Source organism: Patella vulgata, chromosome 7 (assembly GCF_932274485.2).
Source record: "Patella vulgata chromosome 7, xgPatVulg1.2, whole genome shotgun sequence".
In the NCBI taxonomy this organism is placed as follows: domain Eukaryota; kingdom Metazoa; phylum Mollusca; class Gastropoda; family Patellidae; genus Patella; species Patella vulgata.
This window is the reverse complement of record NC_065885.2, coordinates 20,855,729-20,881,076: the sequence shown is the minus strand read 5'-3', so window position 1 is coordinate 20,881,076 and position 25,348 is coordinate 20,855,729. Positions and strand designations below refer to the sequence as shown.

The following is a 25,348-nucleotide window of genomic DNA, read 5'->3' as shown; positions in this document are numbered from 1 at the left end:
CTCTTTAAAATGCCCTAGAGAACATACGGTGTTGATGAACAGTTAACATATGTTTCCCTTCGTACGGATTAATTGGCAAAAACCTGTAACTTAAAATAAAAATGTTTGAAAATAAAATATACAGTGTAGTGAAAAGATATAAACAGTTACTGGGTTTCATGAGGTAGTTGTTAAGAATCTATTTGTGTGCTATGGAAAAAAAGTTAGAATCTTGACTGCTAAATTTTTTATGAAATGGTACGAAAACAAAGAACAATATTATAATATGTTTGGAAATTATTTTTGATAGATTGGTAGGGTGCCCCACCATAAATAAATATCTCCAAATATCTCGACAATTACACCACAAGATTTATATATATATACCAAGCCTTAAATCAGTTTGGCACATTTATAGTCACTAAATAAACGGTCATCTTGTACTTAATAAGCTATGACCATTTAACCATCCATAAATATTAGACTGAAAAGTGGTTACGAGTTTCGGCCATAAGATCCGGATGCTTTTGAGTAAAAAATAGGTTAAGTGCCCTTGTTTTGAAATTAGTCTCGCTTAACCAGTCTACCGACCATTCTCCGTCTGATTGACAGGCCGGGATAATCAAGCCTACTTTTTGACGAAACATAACACAACAATTGTTTTAAGAACCCTGTAAAAGTAAAATGAAACTACCGCTAGTATCATGTTCTTGCCTAACGCGAGTGTTTCAGAGATATTATTTGTACTAAACCAAATTAAGATGCCGCTCCTAACTGTATAGTTAATGATAAAGCAATTTATAAAATAAAACGAATGTAATTTCTAAAGCTGCTGTAATAACCAAAAAGCTAAATATTACCTCTACTCAGAATCGTCAACAATAGATTTTTCACGGCTGTATTAGTTGATAGATGTGTAGAGAATTTCACGTGCGATGGCTATTTATAGACTCTTATGCTGAGTGTCATTGCATTGCGTGATCAGTCAGAAATCACTTCGAGACAAGCCACTAAAGCGTGCACATTCGCCGTGTCGAGTTCAACTTTCTGTTGGGAAAATTTTAGCTGCATTGGGCACACTAAGATTGGTATGATTAGTCAAAGCCTGTAATTAGCAAAAAAGAAAATCAACATTCTGCAGCATTCTAATCTAACAGAAGGCACAACTAACGTTTACACGGCAGACCGTTTGATCACTGCCGTGTAGATAACAGATCACGTGATAACCTTATATAGACAGATCGTATAACGGTACAGACAGTATATTGACTTGATTTCGTTAAACAGCTGACACAGAGGCGGTCTAGGGTGATAGAAAGTCTAACAAACTGATAGGAAGATTAAGAGGTGAACGAACACCCGTTGATAAGATAAAAGTTAATTGATCGGCAATACCAGAACGGACTGTGAAAAAATTATTATTGTTTCATCTTTCGTGTTTCAAGTGCAGGGAGAGAGAATTGGATTTCAGAATATTGAGGCAACTATATGCATATCAAACCTTTTTCTGTTAATTGAATATTCATTTGTGAAGCACTGATTTGAAGGTTCAGAAGGTCGATCGGGAAGTTTATCAATATTGATATCACGTATATAGAGTGTTGGGAAACTGGTTTCATCTGCAATTTAAGACGTCATTTAGACTCGTGGAATATAGGTTAAACAATTTCTTCTAAATAAAGTATCAAATTCCCAAACAGTGTTCAACGAGGATACACGTGTTAAAATGGCTGCAGTAAAATCAACGAAAGTTCTAATAGCTATGGACGGAAGTGATCCATCTCTCTATGCCTTTGATTGTAAGTATACATACTCTATTCCTCTGTTATAATGGTCTAACAGCTAGTAATTCCTTTACGAGCGTTATTGTAAAACTAATCTAGGACTATATTAAATCCATGGCTTTTATACAGTAGTTCGGTTGTTCTAGCGAACAATATAGTTTTTGCTTCTGAAGTGAAAGAAACGATCACCCGTTTTCCGTACAAATAGTGCACGAGCCAGGTAATGGTTACTCTATCTGGAACACCCGGTTTTATTTATTTTTCTATTGGGGAGGGGACATGATAATGTTATCATTCACTTGGGGGTCCATATAGGTAACGGTAACAGTTGGGGGAGATGGGACATATACGTAACGGTAACATTTATTTGCTCTTGGGACTCAAGCTGCTGGTCTATTGCCCAGAGACCAGTGCGGTCCGGGTATGATTAATGTACACAATAAGTCAATAAAAAATTTTGATCTGATTATATGGGGATCATGTGGCTAAGTGGGTAAGACGCTGGCTCGCTAGCCTGGAGGTCGGGTGTTCGATCCCTGCATTGGCCGAGAAAGTTCATCCAGATTTTCCGGCGTGGTTCCCCCTTGTCAGTGATGTCTAGTCATTCGGATGAGATGAAAAACCGAGGTCCCGTGTATACATTGGAATGCACGTAAAAGATCCCTTGGCAGTTGGAATTCGATATAAGAGTAGGCGATAGTGCCGCTGCCCGGGCAAAATTTCCCTCATTTCCCAGCATAGTAGCAGAACAGTAGGACGTTAAACCCCATTTCATTTCATTTGATCTGATTATAATTGAAAGAGAGGAGGGGCAGGGGGGAATGTTGGTTGTATTTCGTTTTTGTAATCTGTATCCAACCTACAAATACCGTACTAGTGGTGTTAATACCAATATTTTATCACTCAGTAATATATTTCACAGTTGATATCGGGGTGATATCGTCTGTCTGTTATTAACATGATATCTGTGATTTATTATTGAATGATCACCGCATGCATGTTTTAGACCAGACAGATGTACAGCCAACTCGACACCGCGTCAGTTATGGGTAGTTAGTCATACGTACGGGCATTCCACTACAATTTGCAATAGATGTGGCGTATCTCTTGTCATTAAACTTCCAAAAACCAAGAATTTCGGGGGATCCTTAACTAGATGTTGTGAAAAAGGCAACGGAATTTTTTTTTTTTTTTTTTTTTTTTAAAAAAATAAATTATTTGCTTTTTCAGTATTCGAATTATTTTTCTTAAGTTGTGAGCAGTTATTTATTATTTTGCTGATCACGTGTCTCATATATAAAAGATTAAATGAACCGCCCCAGAAATGATTTAGTGAATAAAATGGGTTAAATCAGGATTAAGGAATATTGCAAATCATTATCTAGCACTTTGTGTTATGTTTTGGAAGAAATACAAAATTTAAATGTTATATTAGCCATAACAGTCCACACTGTTTACCGGGAAACTTGCCAGAAATGTTTGTGGGGCTAGATCAGCATAGGGCGGGAAAGTGAGCGCAAGAAAGAAAATTCGTCGCTTCCAACCACTTGGTTAAAGGAGAGTATTCGCCAAATGGTACTATTCAGGGCAATTCTTACTTCCATATAAAGACACAGCGCCTGCATTTTAAAAACCTATGCAGGCAAGCAGTAGCTAGATGGTCCTGTTTTTCCACGAGTCACAGTTTGTACCCCCCCCCCCCCAGTACTTTCCAAGGCCACCCGCCACCCCTTCACGTAGATATATTCGACCTTTACCCGTAAAGCAAATCTTAAGACCATCTCCGAACGCCATTTTGGCTTTGTTTTGTATTATTTATCTTACTTTAATTTACAGTGTTCGGTGAAAGCTGGGCATAGTGTCGTCGTACAAATGTCATTCACGACAGCTTTACATTAAAGTATAATACATAGTTTTATTAGATGAACATAACATTATTGATATATATTCATAGTGTGTAAGAGGCTTTAGGATTGATGTCATCTCTACGGCTCCAAAAGGAAATATTATCTTAAGATCCTGTAATCTTATTGAACATCTCTGTGATATTTAAAAACTATAGCTCTTTTTTAAAGGATAAATATTTTCAATTTCGCTGCAAGATTATTCAAAGCTATATATTTCGATTTTTGTTTCCGTTCGAGGCGCCAACATCTTAGTCTTTTTGACTTAAGGCGAATCACGTATATGTCGACTTAAGGTGAATCGCGTACGTGTCAAATATAACAAAACTAATTTAAAACCATTGATGACATCGCAGTTTCTGACGATATTGTTTACTATAGCTAGCAGTACAATGATAGATTTCTAAGCTTTCAGGAAACGAGGGGACGTTAAACAACTAAAAACAAAATCTAATGATAATTGAACTTACATTCGAAGTTATTTTCGAATACACATTCATTAAAAATTACATGGCCAAAAGCTATCAGATACTGAAGGCAAACAATCATTTGTCATCTTCCTCTTCGATGACGATAGAAATTTGACAAAATAAATGATTGTGGCAACTTTTCCTCTGGATGATTGCTTCGAAATTGAAGAACCGAAACATGGCAAAATGAACACGAAAATCCGAGGTCCCGTGTATACGTAAAAGAACCCTTTCTGGTTGGAATTCGATATAAGAGTAGGTCGTGGCGCCGCTGTCCAGGTACAATTTCCCCCCATAGCACACTGTATGCCGTATGCCCGTCTTCATTAGCCCAGTCAGAGTAGAACAGTAGGACATTAAAACCCATTTCATTTCATTTGTTCTATACCGACACGCAAAGCTGATGCGACAATCTATATTTTTTCACATCTCTGCCTTTGCGAGAACTGTCTACAATGCTGAACTATATTTACTAATTATACATCACCTTTAAAAATATAGATTATTTCAGTGGTGTTTGGTAATTGAACATGACTTGCACGTAACATAGCTCTATTGAAATACAGTAAAGAATAATTATATTTCACAGAATTATGCCCCGTGTATAGTGGGGTTTTATATTATACCCTTGTTGTAATTATTAAATATCTAATTTACCTCTATTTAATATCAAATAATTGATGATAATATTATATATAGCTGCAATTAGACTATAAATTATAATTCTATAAGTAGATTACTGTCGAAATCAGCTTGATATATTATAACAATTGATGATAACATAGCGTGAAACAGACTATAAATCTCTGAACATCCTAGTTTTATTAATTGATTTTCATGTGTTACTTTTATATATTAATATAGTACATGTAAGCTTCATGCTTCATGATATAACAATGTACACTACACTGATTTTAAAGGTCCAATTCCATTGAGGGTCGTGGGTTTGGGCGTGTAGTCTAACATGAGGCCTGTTATCTACCACCCTCACTCCATCCCTACCGAATCCAGACACACACACCCACATGCGGTTATATTCCATCTACATATACGGCTATAATTAGTAGAGGATGAGTGGTCAAGTGGTCTAACTCGAGTGATTTAGATTATATGATCTGTCTTTTGTCAAGTGGCGTGGTTTCGAGCCCATTTGTACGTGACAAGGAGTATAGCCGCCTGTTCAACCGCAAGGGTAATCTGCTGGCCATCCGGTTTCCTCTGAAATCTAAAGAACCCTTCGCCGCAAGCCATGCAAATTAATTAAAAGAGGTTCGTTACCAATGTTACCTTAATTGCAATGGATGATTCGTTTGAATTCGTAGTATCTGGTTGTCGATACTACGACAGAGCATGGTTTCTGTATATGGATGTATTCTCAAATTACCTGAAATCCCTGTTTACCGAAAGCTGCGCCGAATCAAACTGTTCCATACTATTGGTGCGTAAGTCGTCTTTCAACAATGTGATAGCCAACATAACCTCAAGCTCACGTTCTAGTTTTGATTTATTTAACACGCATTGAAAATACTTTTAGCCGTTTACAACCATACCATCGTAAAATACGACTATAAATGTTTAGTTTAGCAATGATTGTAGGTTATTATTATAACATAAGTAAAAATAACGTCAATCTGTTAAAAATCATAACCTAAATTGATTTTTTTTACATAATCCTATAAATAAAAGTAACTTATCCGGGATGAATTATCACGTTTTACACACCGGTTTACACTTGTGCGTATTGATTTGTTTTATCATATACAGAAATTAACAGAACCGGGTTTTCGAGGACCACCGAATGTATACGTATCTGAGATCGAATTAAAACGACATGAAATGAGCTTAAATAGCGTTTCGTCTACCGCGGAAGCTGGGGTTAATCATCGACGTTGGTAGAGGACTTAAATAGGCTCTTGCCTATTGTTCAATCCGATTTAGTTTATTGAATAAAATATTATTTTAACCAAGGATTCAACGGTAAACGACGATAATCAATCAATCAGACAGGCTTGCCTGCGATATTACTACCACGGAAATAGACGTTAAACTTCAAACAGTCAGTTGGGGTTTAACTTTCGATATTTTTCTGCACAACCCGGTTTAATTATATACTCTATGCAGTGCGCTGTGGTTGGAATTTTCCCTGGACACCGGTGTTTACGTCTACTGCCCTACTGTTGTTCTTATTCCAACTGCCAAGGGTTCATTTACGCGAAAGCAATTTATGAGATTGAATAAGAATGATATTGGCGTCTGTTTGGTGAAAAAGTATATATTCGGGCGGGATATTTTATGTGAATTTGATCTTGTGCTGGGTCGCTTGATGTCCACAACACCCAAAATCATATTTCACAATACTGTTTCAGAAATAAATATATGTAACGTGTTGTCAAGTCTTCCGTTACATACATAACCAATAGGTTAAAAAAAACTGCATGATAGTCTCTAAATTACCAAAGCACTGTGTTAATTAGCAAAATACACTTCATTCTTTTCCGATTACATATTCTACAAGTGAATTTGTAGTTTGGTGCAATACATTACCAACTAAGAAAGCCAAGTAAAGAATTTAGCTAGACGTGTAATGGTTTTTAATCAGAAATTTACAGTAAGCCTAGAAGCTAGTTTATTTGATAGGCCTTTCATTACGTGTAATTGATGACTCGTGTATTTATAGATTTTCACTAAACAACCTCCAGTATGACATCATTGTGAATAAAAGTATAAACTAATTTGCAACTTGTAATTTGATATAAGATTTCTCGCCACAGGGCACAACCATTCCTGATGTTATAATAGTAGTAATTTGTACTTTCTGATCTCTGATGAGGCTTTCTGGAATTGAATCGTTCCCGCAAATTGTTTTATGCAACCAGGTGAACGTTACTATAATATATTATTGGCAATTTGGGTTCAGATTTGAGTTGACGATACTCTCTCTCTCTCTCTCTCTGAAATGTGTCAGTTATCACAGCTAATAGACATGAATATAATTGTTGTAGTTCTTGCAGTGTTAACATTCATGATGTTAGGTATGTAGGTTAATTAATATATAGAAAGAAAGGTGTGCATTATATACAAACTATGTAACAGGTGATATCTAGATGATGATTGAACAAGGTGTGCATTATATAATATAAATAACAGATGAAATACTATATATATACTATATAACAGGTGAGATATTCTATTAAGGTGAGATATAAAATATTGATTATCACCAGGTAAACCAACCGTGGGGTTAAAACAGATGTTCTAACAGTCAACTACTGTTTTATTGGCTATTTACAATTTCCTGATTGCGGATATAATCTCTTGTATGATGTACACAACAAAATATGTAATTATTTTATAAAAAAATATCTACTTCACTTTTTGTACAACTAAATATAACGCCATTCACGTAGGTGTGGGTAACATGGTTTGCGGAGTAAATAGGTCTACCAATCACGACACTAGAAATTTAAAGTAGCTATGTCTCTAACTCAATATCATCCAAAGTCTTTGACATTGAAAACACGAATTATTTGTCAATTTAAATCAACATTGATGTTGTGATCTTACCGGGAAAAGATTGGCTTCGGATCTCCATATTTAAGACAAAATAAACATTTTACCATTGGTACACGAATCGTGTACCATAATGCGTTTCAGTGCCATTTGTAACAAGTGACTCGATGAACAAGGCTAGACATATTCCACAAGTCATGTCAAACGGTGACCTCATATTCTTATCTGGAGAACATGCCTCATAAATACTATCGGTGTAGACTGGAATAACCAGACGCTAGAAACAGACTTCTGGCGTATTTCGCCGAACATTACTGATTTGCAATTAGAGTAAAATAAAAAAAAAGATTGAATGTTAATCAGTTTATATACATTCATATTACATTATTATATGCGTTGCTACCCATTTGTGTCAATTTCTAGGTCCCAGATATTCGCGATTTTGCTCCTTTAAATATAACTCAAAAAGACGAATTTGTTTGAAGAAAGTTTGTCTTGCGTCCGGTAGTTAAAGTCTAAAGTTATTTTCAGCTTTTAATTTATTGTTTATTTCCACTTGTCGATAAGCTATTGATGGCGATGATTAATCTAAAATAAAATCTAGCAAAAATGGCCAATTTTCTCATGAAATCGATGAAAATTCCCAGATTTCAATCACTAAATCAACCTTTTATCAGGCGTTTCTACGGCGATTATGTTATCGGCTTTATCTAACAAATGATATAAATACCTAAGAAACAGAAACGACCCAGACTAGGAGACAAAAAATCCAGAGAATGTTTTGTCTAAATGTAGGAAACAGCAAATGAATTATTCACGATCAAAACTTGTTCAGACGAATAGGACGTCAGATGTTTTTAGAATAATTGCACAGAAATTGAAGGAAATATTAGAAATATTAGATTGATGCCGAGAATCCATTAATTGTAATTAAATTCCGGCTTTAAATATCGTGGTTATTAATGACATCTGTACACTATTCAGTGGGGATTTTTTGTATCGGCTTATCCGATAAACATAAAGAATTGAATTTAAAAACGCTTACATAATAGTATAGAAATGTAAGTAAATGATTAACACACGTTAATGACACACAAGTATCAATAACCTTCCACATCTATCTATCTATCTATCTATCTATACTAATATTTTTGACTGTCGTTTGTCTGTCTGTCTGTTCGGGGGTGGCGGCTACACTAGGTCTGCCCCGAGTCTGAAATTTGGGGTATAGGGGTAGCTCGGACCGGGGAGTAACATAGGTCAGGTGGCGTTAGTCTACCACTTCCGGTTTCGGGGTTATGACCCCCGAGCGAAGCCGGGCATTCTTCTAGTAATTCATAATGCTTAATGAAATGAAATAGGGTTTACCGTCCCCACTGTTCTTTTATCATAGTTAATCAGTTTATTATAGATAATTGATAGATAATAAATTATTATATAATATATTGATGTGGTGGTTATTTTGTTGCATACATCCTGATTGATGTATCTTTTGGTGATCTTTGATCCAGACATTTCCTTCAATCTAGACTTCTAAAACTAGGGTAGTAAACACTGCCCGTGTTACCTACAAGTAGTGATATGTGTCGTGCGTGAGCGGGGCATGGTATGCTAACTCGTATAACGAGTTTTACCACTTCTCATTGAAGGAGATCATGCGGTTGCCGATTTTTGTTGTACTTTGGTATCTTATGGATAGCCTGGTTCAATGATCTTAAAATACTTAGCTGATGAATCTAAATTCAAGGTTCAAATTATTGTCGCAACAATTAGCTATATGTAATAACCAGGTAGGCTTACTCTTTTAGACAACCCGATACCACACAGCTATAAGTCTGTATTATCAATTATAAAGAAGTACAAGTTCTATTCCCCAGTAACTGACATCCGAACTTTGGTACGACTGCTTTGATCAGTTCATATAAAGTTAATGATCAACAAAGCTTGTTTGAAGATTGTAAATAACTTCAAGATTCACGTGAAGGTTTGTGATTTTGATATTAAAATCAACCAAGATTTCTTTGGCCACATAGCTTGTAGTAAATCTTTTTAAGAGCCAGGTGTGTCATTTAATATTTGTGTATGTTTCATTTACTTTCGTTTAATTCTAATAAATAAAGACCTAGAAAAGACATTGGTTTATATGTTGAACCTTGCCCTATCGAATATTGGATTTTTCTTTTATGGCGGAGTTCTCGCTTCGTTTACATTTTGACATCTCCAAAACAAGTATGGATTCTATGGTCCGTTAGATTTGTCGAATCTGTTGTCTGTCCAGTAAACGAAGTCTGACTAATGACATTGGTGTTTGTGCTGAACTTTGCGAATTTTGTCGTATGGATTCCATAGACATGTGTTAGCTTCTGCTTAAAGATACATCCTCACGAATGTATGCTAATTTTGGTATACATGGCATGTATAAAGTAGAGACACCACCCAATTTAAACAGAAAATCACACATGGGGCGCACGCGAGACAAACATATGAGGGTATACCTAAAAGACAGCCTGTCTCCTCGAGTGACGTAATAGAAGGCTTCTTATGTATTGATCTAATTTAATGGCTAACGGTTGAGAGAACATCGAGAGTATTAACGAACAGTTTAGGCCCCGCGATTAAACGGTAGAAAAATAAGTTGATATTAGATAATCCGGGATATACTTGGGCTATTTATTGTAAAGGGACAGCGACTAACGATAAATACAATCCCAAAATGGATATTTCCTCAATCAAGACAGATAATAAACAGGGCTGATAGAAATGGATTCTCGCATTATGCAGTAGTTTGCTTCGGATTAAAATGTTTTGAGAGGGATTTAAAGCAAACGTTTGTTTTTTATTGAACAATATTATATTTCATTTGAAAATGGATTGGGGAACAGGATAGGCTTATGTTACCTCCTCTCCAGCAAACTGTTGATATGCAAATAAGTTTGAATAAGTTTCTTATCTAAATATACCATAAAATCACAATATTTGTACGCGGGAAGGCATCTTTAAGATCGCATTACGCCTCATGGCTAGCGATTACAATTTTTATTTTGTATGCATAATAAAATGGACAATAAACTTGCATGAAACATTTGGGCCATTTTGCGACTAACCTACAGTAATTTTTACCCCGTGGTGGTAGCATCATACGGGTTCCAATCGCCTCTCTCGTTCTCTTCGTCTTCTCCTCATCTTGTTGACAGTTCGGTTTCACCAGAGTCAACTTGACTTGTCACCGTAATCAACTGTGGAGTAGCATTTTAACCGGCAAGCAGCGTTTCAGACTATGCTTCTTCCATTTCTGTCTGGAGATATGGAGATATTATCAGTTTTTACGAATAGCGACTTTATTTCATCCTGTCAGAAAAACTAGACATACTAAAATAGTTAGTATCTCGCCAATGGACAACGGTATACAGCATACCGCGGGGAGGGAAGGGACGAAGAGGTCGGGTGAGGGGGGGCTTTGGTATCTGCTACTAAGCATTATCTACAATATATATCTATCAATTAAAATCTGGAATAGTTAGCAGTATCTATCGACGGAACATTAATCTTCATGCAGATACTAGAACTACCGGTTTTCTTAATCCAAATAAATTGTGATTTTTTATTTAGATCCGTGATTATTTTCGAAGATCTTCCTCTCTTTGACGTCAAACTCTCACTATTTTATTGGCTAAATATTTCAGAGATCCGCTTCGTCAGTTATTCCTGTAAGTGCGAAATTAACCAGAAATACATGTTAGGAAAACACTTGTAATTATGTAGAGATGGTTAAAAATAAATGGCATGTGTGTTTAGTTGTGCGTAATTAATGAAATGATTTATAAGAGAATTATTGAGTATGTTATCTTGTAGTTAAAGTGTTGTGTCAATCTGTTAGTTGTAACTATATCTTCTCAAGTATAATGACCTTTATGATAACTTGATGCAAGTTGACATTCAGCACGTAGTAAAACTGGTATCTAATAAATTTAACATGTGGCAAATATTACTTTGTCATCTCATTTTTTTAATTCTAGTTAGCGGTAAAATACACATCTCGGGCTGTTGTTGAATTAACACAAGCATTAGAACTTTCCAAGAATTTGCTTTGTCCCCTGTCCACGCCAATATTAGTGCTGAATACTACACATTATTATTTGTTTAAAGATGGCTTTCCAGCGTTTTGTTTAAAGATGGCTTTCCAGCGTACAAACTGTGTGATTTGTTGATATATTTGGACTAAAAATATTCAAACTAATTTATCTATCAAAAATTTGCTTCATATCCTTCTTTTAAATATTTCAATCCAAAGAATATTACACCGTGTCGCATTATTCTATTTTAAGATGCCTTGTTTGTCACGTGACTTGTCTTCATTATCCCAGGTTAGGAGCAGAACAGTAGGACGTTAAACCCCGTTTCAATTCATTTCTGATTGGGGAATAATAATCCCTCTTCGTTAGTTGCTGTCCATTTTTAAGAGATTTCGAAACCTAAGTAAATTCTGGGATTGTCATCTGAGAAATCCTTTGTCAGTCGTTTAATCCCAGAGTATACTAGACGTTTAAGTCTCTCAATGTTAGCCTCATAAGATGCGCTCCTTACGTGACTCGAAGAGACAGGCTGTCAATTATTGACATCCTTTCATTTTTGTCCTGTGTGAATCCAATATTAATCTAGGAAGATTGATTGCCTCTATCTTCCATAAACAGAAAAATATGCTATAGACTTATTAGAAATAATCACCATATGATACGTTTGTGGGAATGTAGCTCATTTTTTCCGCTGTTGGAATTCAGTATTTTTCTAGGAAGATTGAGTATATCTACTTTCCATAAACACCACAATTGCCATACTGTTATTGGAAATAGCTACTCTATTAATTAATACATTCGTGTGGATGTATCTTTAATTGATAAATATTTTTTTGGACCAGGAACTGATCGCTAACAGCTACTCATCTTGTTCTTCGTCTTCTTCTTGGGTGACGCTCTTCGAAAAAGCCTAAAAGGCTCCGTAAATTCAAGTCCGATCGGCATGAAAATTGGCATGCTTCTTCTTTGAACAATTCTGCATTTGGTGAATTCGATTTTTGAATTATATCCAACAACTTAGTCAGTGCATGGTCCATAGCTCGATCGTACTTGTTCTATTGTTTTCCAATCGATTAAGTCAGCCTACTAGTTGATTCTACCTTATAAATAATAAAACGAGAGAGAGAGAAAGAGAGAGAGAGAGAGAGAGGGGGGGGGGGTAACGTCCACTCGACACAAACTAGGTCATTTCGGAACTAACACATGGTTCAATTTTATTTCAATAATTCGCTTGCGCGTAGGGGGCTTTAGCAGTGGGAGGAAACGGGATTACCCGGAGAAAACCCACGAGGTTGGACAGGCGACCCTACTCCTTGTCACGTGCAACCGGGGAATCGAAACCACGCCAGTTGACTCAATGACAGACCTTATGATACAGCGTGCACGTGCTAACCATTCGGCCATCCACCACCACCACCCCCACCCCCACCCCCTAAAACGAGCTTATAACTATAGACACTAGGTTAGGCATTCTTGTTACAGTTCGAGGTACAAATGGAATTTCTATGAATAAAACTGATACTGCTTCAAAGCACAATATTAATTTGTACAATTTAACGATCTGGAATTGTTTTTCGGGCCACCGGAAATGTAACCATGCAAGTAATTACATTATTCAGTGTAGGATTTGGTATAGTAGAATCTTTTCTCTCGCGATTTACGATCGGTGTAAGGGCAGATTACAAATTCGTTCATTCAATATGGTACATCTGTTTACCGTTATCCCCTCACTCCCTAAACACCAATTATTATCAATCGTACTTAATCTACATCTCAAGGTTAATTGGTAACTCGAGGATTAGAGTTGTACATCGTCATGTGTTATACTGTTATGTGGGATGATATGGAACCAAGGTTTATGCCAATTCCTTTGTTGTGAACATGTCAGTTATCCGCGTGGGAACAGCGTGTTTTTAACCAGTTGTCAAAGAAACTGAACCTCTTTTATTTAGATCAAAATAGAAATGTTTAAGTGGGTTGATCACATTATCAATTTGATCAGCAATGGAGCAAACACTCTTTGATTTATGTTTCGTTTTTACTGATACAGCGGGAGACTAAGTCTGATTTAAAGCATACCATTCCAAACTGAAATGGCAAATGTAGACTTTCAGACTATTCACAATATAAAACAATCTTGCCAAAAAGCAGTGTTTAAAATTAAAACAAAAACATATAAAACAAAAACAAACATTAAAAGCGGTTAATCCTAATTAATGTTCGCGTATTTTTCTATTAATTTTATACTACCGTCTTTGTCGTCTCAGAAGTGGTTATTATAACGATTTAAGGCTATTTCTATCCATGAACATCGAGGCCAAGATGATACATAACTTTTTCTGTTATTGATCAATCAATCGCTGTTTACCGTTCATATCAATATAGATATCAAAAAATTATATCTTTACTTCCGGTGTAGTTCAAAGGTGGGTTTTGACGGCTAATTGCCAAGATGTGATTGTCTGGTAAATATAATTGTATATATAAATAGATGTTATTAGTTTTATAGTTCACCAATATAATTTATAATACGCCCTTGATTATCCAAGGAACCGTAATGGTGCCATTAAACAAAGTCTGGTTACCATAGTAATCAACCCAGAGGGCAATCTGTTACTTACTGAATTAATTTATCCCTGAAATTTTAAACCCTCTCCCAAATCACTTAACATATAACATATTGGGAATTTATATTATTTTTTTATTCAAGCCAGTGCTACCTATGATTTTCGTTGATTTTTTTTTTTTTTTTTTTTTTTGATGAACCCCTTCTTAATCCGATGTAATCCAAGTTGCTGATATTTTGATGTTGTTTTAGTTAGATTTTAAATAATAAATCTAAGCATGGATTAAGTCCTAAAAAATGTGCAAATTTCAATCTGTGACTTCAACTAAAATGACAGCCAAGTGTACGTGACATCATCTCAGGACAGGGTCTCTATCGCCGATTAGTCCAGTAAGAGTTCGGGCCAAACTGTTATTTGGAAACAATCTGGCAAAGCGAGTAAATATTGAATGACATCATTTGAAAGTCAATCAAGGTCACTGATTAAATAATTCACATGCCAAATGCCCTCGTTTAAATTCTTATAGAATTAGTATATTTATAGGTCAGTCAAGGTTATTAATATATTTTAACTCACAATGAAAAATATATATATATATATTTAGATAAATAATTGCAACGATGACAGAGCTGTTATTTGATGTGTTTTGATATAATTTTGGTCTCTATGGCAACCTGGAATATCTGACATATTTAAAAGGATAACGATCTATTTGATGTGAACAAGTGTCAATTTGATTGTCAGTGGTGCAGGCCGGGGTATCTGGCAAGGGACAACGTACATAGTCGTTCGGATTGGACGAAAACCGAGGTCCCGCATACACATTGACGTGCACGTAAAAGAACCGTTTTCATTAGCCCAGTCTATGCAGAAAAGTAGGGTGTTAAACCCCATTTCATTTCATCTGGATTTCTTTTTATATAAAAAAAACACAAAAAAACAACATTCTCTATTGTCAAGGTTTGGCTCCAGTAGGGCTAATTGATAGGATAACAAACCACTAATTAAACGTATTGTATTGACGAAACGTTCAGTACTTTTTGTTATTGTCTTGAAACTAATCTAGAAAATGGTTATAATGAAAGCACAAATTCTAGGTTATTTTCCAATGTACTGAAAGCGATACGCTTTAATGATTTACTGAATTCTGTTTCTAGTAATATTTATAGTAATCGTGTTATAATAAAGACGGGCATGTACTATGAGAGACATTTTAGAATTTCCAACAGTCTAGAGATCTTTAACAAGCTGCACCTCGGATTTTTTGAACCAGCATCCATGAAAATAGGAAACCGGGCTGGAATAACCCAATCAAATCTCTCCTGAGTGAAATATAGGGAATTTTCATGACCTAACTTGGGTGACCTCTTTTAAAAAATCTTAGACGTTGCTAGTACTGATTTCAAAATTTTACCCTTGGATGCTTCGGGAACAAACATCGATACTCACGTAAGTAAATTTTGCTGAAAATTGCTATTGGAACGAAGATTCTTTGACTCAAATCTCCGATATAAATTCTATAAACGGGTACCAATTCTTTATTCGATAATATTTATCCATTTTTGTGAAGAAAATCCATAAATTATTTATTTATCAAAAAAGCACATGTCGTATTTCTATCCAATTTGTTCAAACACAATACGTAACATGACAGACCTTCTCTTTGATCTAATGTGTGGTCCAAGAGATGATAAAAAGATTTCACGTGCGCGGCGATTACCCAATGCTTACATTGTAGCTATTTTAGATAGCCTCGTTTATCACACAATTAGTTTATCTGCAATATTCTGTTATGTACTAGTTAATTGAGCGTAATATATTTCGCGCGTTCTGACGTAATGTAGCTGCGTTTGTCAGCAGAGACTTTACGGTAACATTTTTAGAGTTCTGGTTTAAAGTAGTTCCAGTGGCGGCATTCGTCATAGAGCCGAGATTAGTTGATGTAGGGTATCGGGGTCTGCAGAGGTTTGACGAATGTCATCCGGGCCATCATGAGTTCCATCATTATGAATCTAACAAATGTAATGTAGCTGCGTTTGTCACCAGAGACATTACGGTAACATGTTTAGAGTTCTGGTTTAAAGTAGTTCCAGTGGCGGCATTCGTCATTGAGCCGAGATTAGCTGATGTAGGGTATCGGGGTCTGCAGAGGTTTGGCGAATGTCACCGGGCCATCATGAGTTCCATCATCATGAATTTAACAAATGGAATAAAAAAGTATAATTCTATTTGAAGAATGATAAATACAATTTATATAATCAGAGCGTCTACTCCTTTCACATACCTAGACATTAAATAGCTGTTTAATTGGAAATATGTTTATCCTGTGGTTTGTGTTTGTGTATAATTAATGAAATAGTCTACGTTTTATAATATCTCTGATTGTTAATTGCGTATAGATTGGATAGTTTCCCTGGTTGGAACTCTGATATTTGCGGAATTAATTGCTTATTTATTTACAATTAGTGTAATATTTGGTGTTTAGAGTAAAATGTGAACTTCTGGAAAAGTCTTTGCAGATACAGGAATTGGATGAAATGGGGTTGACGTTTCGGTTCCATTGAGACTAATGTTGTTGACCCAATTTTAGTGTGGGGCAGGGGATTCCCTGCACTGTTATTCAAAGTTCGACTCTTAATATAATAGTTTCTTTTACATGCACGTCAATGAGGTAGAGGTCGGGTTTACCCCGCACAACCACAGCAAGGGCTAAGTGAGAGGTGCCCAATGACGAGCTTTGCGTCATGGTTTTGAGTTTTTGCGCCACCCTTGAGTTTTCGTGCCCCCTCGCAAATGGCAGAAAATCACGCGGTTTCAATGCGGTTTTCAACATTATAATTATAATCATAATGCTCAACCAGTGTCAAACATATACCGTGGGTCAGATATGCTCAAATCGACTCTAGCATGTTCCACACAGCCCAATATTATCCGGCGGCACTGGGAGGGACCCCCCCTCCCCCCCCCCCCCCAAAAAAAAAGAAGCAACAAAAAGAAAAAAAAAACCACACATATAAATATTGTTTTGCTTGCCCCGGACGGGATTTTGTTCTTCATGCAAAAACTTCGGTTACCAAGCCCCTGAGTCACAGGTGTACCGAATTTGAAACCGTTTTAATGTTCTGATAGTTATTGAGTCGAGTACAGCGAATTTGTCGTTGTGAATGACTTGATGCAGATAAAATTTCGCACCGAACGACAGATTAGCGGATACTAAGCTCAATAAAAAGTCACTATATCCGTTGTTGAATTAATTTATAATCAATTGTACATGATAACATCAGCTGTAATTAACTGAAATGAAGCAATTGACCTTTCGAAACCCAACATGGAGGGTTTAACTTGATGAATCTGCAATTTAAACCTACTGTACGTAGTAAAGAAGGGGGGTGGGGAATTTCTGGTGTCCACAATGAAGCAAACAACCTTTCGAAACCCCATAGGCAGAATATGATTTGATGAATCTGCAATTTAAACCTACTGTAGTAATGGAAGATGCTAATTGCAGACGCATTTGGGAAGGTTCGGGAATTTCCGGACGTCCACAATGGCCGCGTTATATAAATGAGTATTTTGGGGAATAACCTTATTCCCTAACCCTTTTTAGAAGACTGAAGTTGGATCCAATTTACCTTTTAGCCCTCTTAAAAAGGTTAGGGTTAGTATTCTCCAAAATACTCATATAAAGTGGCCATTGTGGACGTCGGAAATTCCCGAACCTCGCCAACCGGCCCACAGTTAGCATTCACCTCCTTTATTGTATGCACTTTTAGGGGTCTGGTTGATCCGGATTTCACGTATTACGCAATAAGGCTCGTGTTGACTTGTCGTAAAGACAAAAAAAAGGGACAATTGTGAGGAGTTTCATCAAAGTAGCATAGGTGTATAATTACTTTACAAAAAATAAACGAGATTTGTTATTGATGTTAAATGATGTGTAATTAAAAATACATTATGCAAGAGCTAACTCTGCCCATTTCAGGTCTTTCTTTAGGCCTGAAATGTTATATAAATTATTAATTAGACGTTAATTAATTTATCCAGACCATAATCAACTCTCGATGTCATCGCTAGCCTGTGAAATTTAGTGGATTAGGATCCGATTTACTGCTCAACTTTCATTCATGATTTAATTATGAAATGAATAATCGAGACTATGACTTTAGTAATGGTGATCGAGGCTATGCCGAAAATTCGATCGCTAAATTCTCGGTTCAGAGTGGATCAATTTGACTGAAATTTTCAGCACATTCCCTTTACATTATCTAGTTTCTAACTATTATAGTGAGAACTGCCAGCTCTTTATCTAATCTCCCATAATGTATGTACGAAAGCGTAATTATATGTTTTGTCAAATAAATTACGATGTTGACCTACGTTTTAAATAGCTATAGCATAATTGAACTTTTTGGGAAATCGGTTGCTATGGTTAAATATACATTGTATTCAAAACAATAATACGGTTAAAATAATCATTACTCGACTCGCGTTTATTGGTTTCTATTATAGAAAATTCCAATGATATACTCTGAACGTATCTAGTATAAATATATGTATTGTCTGAGTGAATTGATATAATCACATCACGATTAAACGGCTTATTGTCTAATTTACTCTTTTAGAACCATCTTGTTAGCAAAATAATGGCATAGTTAAGATATATTATTCTAGTGGATAATATGATAGTTTTTGTAAATGGCTTAGTATTGGGGTTCTGTGTTTAGTTATTGTTTACATACTGGTGGCTTAATCGAATGTTTTATTAATAACCCGTTTTCCAGTACTACTTAAAGGGGCTAAACCTCTAATATTTTCCATAATATTCGAAATTAAAAACACGAATTAGAATTCAATATTCGTCCATTTCAATCAATATTGATGTTGTTATCTTGCTGTGAAAATATTTAAGACACAATCAACATTTTATAATCAGTACACGAATCGTGTATTCTATGGTTTCGGCCCCCATTTGTAATCAAGACAATGCAAAAGTAATATTAATGGCTGATTCATTAACAACAAAATAATAATAAAATTTGTGTAGAATGGACTAGCCAGGCGTAAACGACTGTAGTTCAATTTGGAATCTTCACCGACCGACCATAATTGAGTAGAAATTACAATAAATGTTCATATATCACTTTAAAGATGGGTTCCCGCGTACAAACTGTGTGATTTAATGGTATATATGGATTCAAACTAATTAATTTGTCATAACTTTGCTTCAAATCCTTCTCAAACATTGTAATTGCGAAGGAATGTCCTGCTGTAAAAATTCGATCAAACCAGGTCATGTTTACGTCACGTGACTTACCTCACTTGGAAGTCAGAGGAGAATTCATTGCATACATAAGACGACGTTGTCTTTAATCGCTTACTATTTATTACAAATATCGTCTTTTCCCGTCATTTTTATCTCAGAAAGTGTCTAACATCATAAAGTTTATCAACTTGTACATCAAGCCTTCAATGTTCGCGTGCAGAAATTCCTAATCGTCGGGCTGTTGATTAGGGGAACCCTTACATTTTTGTCCTGTATACGCTCCATGAGTGTTTTTCGGGGAATCCAGTATTTTTCTAGTAAGATTGGATATCTCTACTTTCCATATATACCAAAATTAACATACTTTTATTGGAAATAACCACCCGATAAATACTTTTCTGGGAGCCCATCTTTAAATACATTAATATTACAAATATGTGCTTAACTTAAACCCATGTTTGTCTATTTTACGTTTCTAAAGAATAGAGCTGTATGCCCTTTAAATCAATTTATATGGCTATTACGTGGGATTTAGGCCGGTATTTTAAATATGGTATAGAGCCAAAGTAAATATTATTTCAGCAGTGGGATAAAGGATACTAACGAGAGCTTAGGGTAATTGCTTCGTTGAAGTAGAACAAGCACCCGGCAGAATTTGTGAAATTAACCAGGAATTCAAATAAATTGATCAAGTGTACTACCGATTAGAATTAAAAGGGCGTTACCATAACAGATAAAAGATAATAAATTTAATGCGTCATGAAATTAAAGACACATTATATAAGGGCTAAATTTGCCTATTGCGGATCCTTCTTTTGATTATGAAAGGTTTCGTGGGATTTTCTGTGACTGATTTTGATTGTTATGTTAACGGCGTCCTAAAGCCATATAATGAGATCAAGACGTGATTGAGTAAACTACCTATAACAATGAACTTTAAAGGGGAAGTACGAACCCGAACGTATGCTTCAACTGTATCCTAGATACCCTGCAGTACAAAGAACAATCTCCGATTTCTGATATACATTGATTTCATCCGTGTGGTGTAGCATCGTGATTCTGAATTCCAATTTGATCGGGAAAAAACAAGCACCACCTAATACAATATTGTTAGCTCGTTGGCGCACGGTCAGTCATTACGTTTCTCCTGTAATGTGTTTGTTAATGGTGGTCGCCATTAGAAAATATTTAGTATATTTTGACAAGGCATTGTTTATATCTCAGTGTATATGGATTATATATTGTTTATATTACACTGTGTATGGGTAATGTATTGTTTATATTACAGGGTATATTGATTGGATAGTGTATTGTTTATACTACAGTGTATGGATAGTGTATTGTTTATACTACAGTACACGGTATATGGATAATGTATATGGACTATATATTGTGTATATGGATAATGTATTGTTTATATTACAGGGTACACGCATAATGTATTATTTATATCTCAGTGTATATGGATAATGTATGTTTATATTACTGAATATATGGATAATCTATTGTATCATTTAATTTTTTCAGGGTATATGGATAATATACATAAACCAGATAATCATATAATTATAGCCCATGTACCAGATTATAAATCACTTGTTAAATCACGTAAGTAAACTTTCCTATATAATTATAGCTCATATACTAGACTGTAAATCACTTGTTAAATCTCGTACTTTCGTATAAATATTGCATTTAGACGTTTCTTTTTAAGAAGGTTACATACGCGGCATGGCCAGTGAACTTGTGCCCAACATATTTTGAAAGAAATATTTAAGATTAATTGAAGCCCTATTTCAATCTGTTCGCAAAATGTGTCTATTCGTTTATTGTTTATATTATAAATTGGTGAAGGACATAAAGGATCTTTTGGCGTATGGAATTTATAGAACGCTACCCCCTTCCCCGGTCCCTTTGTATTGTAATCCGAAAAAGTAGAATAACCGGTGGTGTTTGGGTGGGGCTGAGTGCGGGGTCTAGCTGACTTAAATTTACTTTTCCGAAACAAATGCTGTACTGGTTCATTATCTATTTTTGAAATAGTTTGGTTCGCCTGTATTGCACGTCACACCTTTTGGAACACAGTAACGGAGGTAGATTGTTCAAGCTTGGTATATAGGATGTTCAAAGATTATTGTGGATGTAAATATGCATTAGTTGAATGTCTTTGTTGAGGTCGATAATGGGCATATTCTTCTCAGGCTACACAGCTGTTCGTCTGTGTGTCCATCACACCTCCTGGAACCCAATAACCCTACTTCTGATGGGTGTAGATTGGCTGCATGTCTGGACCGAGATTGATGATGAGCGTTTTTAGCAAACGATACGCCATTGGATAGGTCGAGACTTTGGTAGATGGTTTCATTACATCTGCAATACCAATTAGCAGTATGAATGCTTTGGAACACAATAACTCTGATTTTAATTGAGTGCAAGTGATGAAACGGAGTGTAAAGGTATATTACATATTACATTAATAGCTTGCCCAGCAGCTTGTCTTGAGCGTTTTCTTCCCAGGTTTAACAGAGTGGTGAGTAATTGGATTGATTCGTTATGAAACGGTAAATATGCGAGTTTTAGAAATCTTCTGTCTATTTCACATAATCTAAGCCTTTCGTTATTTGCATATACTTGATTGGACGCTATCTGTATCACTACATTTTATCTGTATAACTTTAGATATATAACCTATATTTTAAAAGATCGAGGACATTGATTAGATGATGTGTGTTGAAATCGTACGTCAGCTTATCATCATGACTACACGGTTTTATTGAGTGGAGTCGATGACATTACGTTCAAGTTACCCCCCACCCCCCATAAGGATTAGTACCATATACTCATCAAACAAATATTACGGCCATAATAAGCACACCATTAATAGTTTAAGTCAAATTATTTTATTCTGAGTGAAGTTTTGAATTCCGACGATTTCCAGGAATTGCGGACCGTTGGCAGGTGGAAACTCATAGTTCATATTCTCGATTGTCAATTACCATTTCCACGATAATGGGCGACTTCTTGATTGTCAATCATTTCATCAACGTGAGTGGCGGCATGCATTATCGGTAAATTTATTATTGTCTATAACGCAGACGTGGCTGTCATGGTCTAATCCACTCAATAGCTAAACCATCAGTTGATCTAGATAGTTGGTTATCGACTTGTCTTGTGAATAATTGTTTAACGTATTCATTTATATAAAATTTAAAACCATAAAAAGGAATAGAAATATGCTTTTTTTCGTTTTTGTATACTTTCGATGGCCTCAACTACATGAAGATATGATCGGTTGTAGTGGGAGTCGGGTCAGAGGTAAAATGAGCGGTTTTTGACGCTATGGCGTCAAACATTTGATTAACTAATAAGCGTTGATGTTTCTAGGTGAATACCCACAGTTCCGTGCACCGCAAGCCAAGAACTCGCCGCAACAAACCGTTTCATTGGCTAATCCCTTACGGGGTGACAAAGTAATCTATACCTGAAGTTGACGTTTAAACTCTCTATAACTTCTGTTAAGGCACGATCTTATTAAACATACATTATGCAAGAGCAAAATCGGCCTGTTGTAGGTCTTTCTTTAGGCCTGAAATGTTATAAAAACTATTAATTAGACATTAATTAACTTATCCAGACCATAATCAGCTCTCGATGTCAAGGCTTGCCTGCGATATTTGTTGGATTACAGTCCGATTTGCTGCAAAACTTTCCTTCGTGATTAACGATTAAATGGATAATCAAGACTATTAGTTTTGTCTTATCGACTTCAGTAATGATGATCGAGGCTAAGCGGAACTTTCATCCGCTTAGTTCTCGGTTCATAGTGGATCAATTTGACTGAAATTTTCAGCAAGTTGCCTTTACATTATGTAGTTTTTAACTATTATAGTGATAACTGCCAACTCGTTATCTAATCTCCCATAATGTATCTTTAAACATCTAGTTTATTCAATATTTCTTTACAAGCTACACGTGATCCGTGTATAACACTAGACAAAAACTTCAAAGAAAATGTATTAGTGGTCAGTGCCTTGACTTGACAATGACTTCCAAAGAAATATACAGTGTAATTACAAACACCATAATTTGATAATAAACAATACCATATATGATTATCACTCCTGTCCATCTCCCCTAATTGTTAGACGCTATATAAGCAGCCGTTTACTGACAGCAAGTCAGACTTGGAATAGACCTCCTCCCGGTTTATGTCTATTTCATGTTCTCAATAAAGGTCTTATCAATTATGCTGATCTTCTGTTATCTGTAAGATATAGTGTGACACGGGTTATATAATAACTCTTCCAGATCATAGTGTAGTAAAGACAAGTAAAACGAAATTTTGAACTATAAAAAACAAAACGAAACGAAATAGGATCTGTGTTTTAATCAGATTGGGAAATAAGCAAAATTAGCTCTCGCATAATGCCCCTTTACTATACCGATTCCATTGCTTTGATGTATTTTACTGTTCATATCTTTATCTGTTATATAATTTAAATTATAGCTACCTGTGATCTATATTACAGCTATTATATCTAGCGACCCTGCCTTGATTGCGGCCTTAATGAAAGAAGAGGAAGCGGAAGTAGATAAAATCATCAGCAAGATTAAAGAAAAAGTCAACGTAGTTGGTGTAAGATTATTTTTTTAAAATTAATATCGTTTGTTTTGAAACTGTTAAGTGACATGTTTCTAAACTATGGATAGCGTTCTCCATTGTTTTCGCTTGGACTATACCGAGTATTCCGCTGAATCGATTGAGGTCAGGTCGGATACTGCGTATTAAATGGTGAATTGTTGGATTTTGTTTTAACTCGTGTCGTGTATACGAGATGTGGCATGTTTATTATTTCCAGATCATTGTGATTTGTAGTTTGTTGTGATTTACCCAATTTCAAGTCCACAACATGTCATATGCTTATCAAACAGCTTAATGCGCACGATTTCGTTTCCCCCATTATTATAAATCAGCGCGGTTTCAGGTGCTTTTGTTGCCTATTCAGCTTTTTAAAAACTATACACTTGGAGCGATTTTAGCATCTGTACGCTATTTACACTATACCGTTTCCCAGCCCTAAGTCGGGTGTACACATCACGTGAAATGCAAGTGAGGTTGTGGACAGATTTTGGTATCTAGCTTATATTGAATCTATCTGTAACTGGTTTTATTTATATACTTTTCAGGTAAAATGTCGTATGTTGAGGTTATCTGGTGACCCAGGCCATGCTATTGTTAAAGCCAGTGAAACAGAGAAAGTGGATTGCATTGTGACAGGAACACGTGGTCTTGGTACAGTCAGGAGAACATTATTAGGCAGTGTCAGTGATTATATCATACATCATTCGCATGTTCCAGTTCTAGTCTGTGGACATAAATAAACACTGGATGGACAGACTTAAAGATTTACAGACGTATTATAGATATATATTTAATAGGATAAAACCCCTTACGACAAACCTTTTTTTAAAAGATACATGACCGGGCAAACCCCCATGCTTGCTTACATTTTTTTAAGTGGATAAAACCAATCAAATAGAAATGTCTGTTATAGTCTTTCGTTCTTATACAGAATGGGGGTTTTGAAGGGGGTTTTGTCCACAGGGCTGTTTGTCCTATATTGAGTTTATATGCCCGGCACCTTCAAATAATAATCATTTTGGGATCATATATCTCGCTCGTTAAGTTAATGAAAACGAAAATGGCTTACATTTAAAGTTACAATTTCATATTTTCTAAGAAAGTCAAAACATAATTATTTTTATGTCTTTTGCTCAATAGGTTGTCAACTCACTAT

General features: G+C 35.6%; 1 long non-coding RNA gene across 1 annotated transcript; it reads left to right on the top strand.

The window, feature by feature from the left end:
- Window positions 1-1,087: 1,087 nt before the first annotated feature.
- Window positions 1,088-24,877, top strand: LOC126828778 (uncharacterized). The gene is made up of 4 exons (XR_007683235.2): window positions 1,088-1,778; window positions 21,078-21,158; window positions 24,080-24,186; window positions 24,738-24,877. It is a non-coding gene; the product is annotated as an uncharacterized LOC126828778 (long non-coding RNA).
- Window positions 24,878-25,348: the final 471 nt, after the last annotated feature.